This window comes from Cebus imitator, unplaced genomic scaffold (genome assembly GCF_001604975.1).
Source record: "Cebus imitator isolate Cc_AM_T3 unplaced genomic scaffold, Cebus_imitator-1.0 Scaffold258, whole genome shotgun sequence".
NCBI lineage: Eukaryota > Metazoa > Chordata > Mammalia > Primates > Cebidae > Cebus > Cebus imitator.
In genome coordinates this window covers 2,805,383-2,808,262 of record NW_016107573.1, presented here as the reverse complement: position 1 = coordinate 2,808,262, position 2,880 = coordinate 2,805,383, and the positions used below count along the sequence as shown (strand labels likewise).

The following is a 2,880-nucleotide window of genomic DNA, read 5'->3' as shown; positions in this document are numbered from 1 at the left end:
GCTGAGGCAGGAGAATTGCTTGAACCCCGGAGGCAGAGGTTGCAGTGAGCCGAGATCGCACCACTGCACTCTAGCCTGGGCGACAAAGCAAGATTCCATCTCAAAAATAAAAATAAAAAAATAAAAGAGAGACCTGACCTGAGGGAGAAGAGATGTTAAGGAAGACCTGAGTTTTTGACTGTGGAAATTAACTAGGCAGGGCCAGGCACAGTGGCTCCCTCCTGTAATCCCAGCACTTTGGGAAGCCAAGGCAGGTGGATCATGAGGTCAGGAGATCGAGACTTAATCCTGGCTAACGCGGTGAAGCCCCGTCTGTACTACTAAAAAAAAAAAAAAAAAAAAAAAAAAAAGCTGGGTGTAGTGGTGCATACCTGTAATCCCAGCTACTCAGAAGGCTGAGACAGGAGGATCGCTTTAACCCAGGAGGTAGATGTTGCAGTAAGCTGAGATCATGCCACTGCACTCCAGCCTGGGTGACAAAGCGAGACTCCATCTAGGAAAAAAGAAAAGAAAAGAAAAGAAATTAACTAGGCAGGCCAGGTGAGGTGGCTCACAGCTGTAATCCCAGCACTTTGGGAGATCGAGGCGGGCAGATCACCAGGCCAAGAGTTGGAGACCAGCCTGGCCAACATGGTGAAACACCCTCTCTACTAAAAATACAAAAATTTAACCAGGAGTGGTGGTGCGCATGTAATCCCAGCTACTAGGGAGGCTGAGGCAGGAAAATCGCTTGAACACAGGAAGCAGAGGTTGCTGTGAGCCAAGATTGAGCCACTGCACTCCAGCCTGGGCAACAGAGCAAGACTCTGTCTTGGTGGGGAGTGGGGAAGAAATTAACTAGACAGTCTGAACTTTTAAGTTCCAAAAGGACAAACAACAATCATGACTATGTCTGTGTCCACCGTTGTATTCCTCTGTGGGGCAGGGCAGCAAAAGCCAAAAGCTAGGAAAGGGAGGGGAGCTCCCTACAAGCACCCAATTACAGTATGGCCTGGGAGCATTCCTGGGGCTTCTGCTCTGTCAGTTTCTTTGTCACCATTCCTCTAGTCTCTCAATAGAATATTACTCTCCTCAGAGACCTGATTGCTTTGCCTATAGTATCCACTCTCCCAGTTACTGTAATAGCTTTAATGATCTAGTGCATTTGCTTGTCGTTGGCCATCTCCTCCCACTAGGCTGTAAGCTCCATGAGGGCAGAAACCTTGTCTGTCTTGCTTTCTTTGTATCCCCAATGCCTATATCTGTGTCTGGCAAATAGGAAGCACTCCACAAATATTTGCTAAAGGAATGAATGAACCCTGAGGGAGCTGAAGCCCCAGGTGTGAGGACGTAGGGGGACAGTGGCTGGTCCAAGGCCACTCTGGGGCCGAACTTCGATCCCGGGGTTCCTGACCCTGGCGGCCTAGCCTCAGGGGGTGGCTCAGAACTCCTCCAGTACCATAAGTGTTGGCCCCGCAATGGAGGCCAGAGGGTGAGAGAGCCAAGGCTGCCCAAGGTACAGCCGCGGCTCCTCCGGGGCCCCGCGCTCCGCATCCAGCAGGGACCAGCCACTCACTCACCTCGGCGGTTCCACCACTGGCTCTCTGCCGCCGCCGCCGCCGCTGCCAACCACGGTGACAGCTCCCTGCGAGCCCGCACTTCCGGGGTCAAACGGCGATTCCGCGGGAGCAGACAGGAAGTCTCGGCCTAGCCCCCGCCCCCAGGGCGAACTACCGCCCGGAAGCTGGACCAGGTCCCCACCTCTATTCCTAAAACTCCGCCCCGCACTCGGCCGTTTGTAGCCACGCCGACATCCCCTGTTACCTCCTTTCCTGCTTAAGCAGAGGATAGGTCAGCTGAGGGCGGGTTATGTGATTACACCTCTTGGGAAATCCAAGTATGGCACCTGAGAAGGCGTCTCGGAATCCCAGGCTTCCACCTTCTGCTCGACCTCCTTAGTCATCGTTTTACATATTTAATCCAGAAGAGAAATTTTAACAAGTCAAAAAGCACGAACATAACGTTAAGCAGATGTGCAGGTACAGACTACGATTTCATTTACAGGAAATTCTAGAACAGACAGAACTCATGAGTGGCGATGGTGTTAAGATTGGTGGTTTCCTCTGGGGCTGTGGACTGGGAGGGGCCACAGTGAGGCTGGGGTCACCCACTGTCTTCATCTCGGTGATAGCCATGTAGATGCTTTGGAAAATTCATCACACTGTACACTTAAGATTGGTGCACTTTTCTGTATGTATGTAATACAGTTTTTTTGGGGGGGGAGGTACAAGTATAGCTATTGTAAGAAAAGGATGCAATTATTCTACAGAATGTCTCAGGTAATGTAGGTTTAGTGGTCCCTAAGCCTGCTATGGATGAGAATCCTCACAGAAAACTTGTTAAGAACACACATCTCTGGCTTCCTCTCAGTGCCTGGCACACAGTAAGAATTCAAAACCAACCACCATCATTATTGGGGTGTTATGGAAGCCCCTGAATGGGGAACACAACCCCGCCCTGGGATTGTGAAATATTTCCCAGGACCCTCCTGCCAATCCCTGCTGTCTGCACTGGGGCTACAAGGAATGCTTAGTTCATTCAGTGCCTGTCCTCAAGGAGCTTACGAGATAGGGAGTGCAAGAAAACCAATAGCAATGAGTCAATGTGATGAATGCAGGGTGCTAAGGAAATAGGAGACCTGGCTTGTAAACCAGAAATGAGATGAGAGAGGCTGGATATTATATTGGTTATGTATTGCTATGTAACATATCACTACAAACTTGTAACAACACAAGGCCGGGCGCGGTGGCTCAAGCCTGTAATCCCAGCACTGTGGGAGGCCGAGGCGGGTGGATCACGAGGTCAAGAGATCAAGACCATCCTGGTCAACATGGTGAAACC

General features: G+C 50.7%; 1 protein-coding gene across 9 annotated transcripts in view; it reads right to left on the bottom strand.

Annotated features, from left to right (window-relative positions):
• ASCC2 (activating signal cointegrator 1 complex subunit 2) overlaps positions 1 to 1,678 on the bottom strand; it is a 50,674-nt gene extending 48,996 nt beyond the window's left edge. For 3 of the 9 annotated variants that reach the window (XM_017499648.2, XM_037728219.1, XM_037728221.1), the window contains exon 1: positions 1,560 to 1,647. The gene's annotated coding sequence lies outside the window, so the exon portion shown is untranslated. Of the gene's footprint in view, positions 1 to 1,559 lie in introns of all 9 variants that reach the window. The other 6 variants (XM_017499649.2, XM_037728220.1, XM_017499645.2 and 3 more) reach the window with 4 other exon arrangements.
• Between the last annotated feature and the right edge of the window lie 1,202 nt (positions 1,679 to 2,880).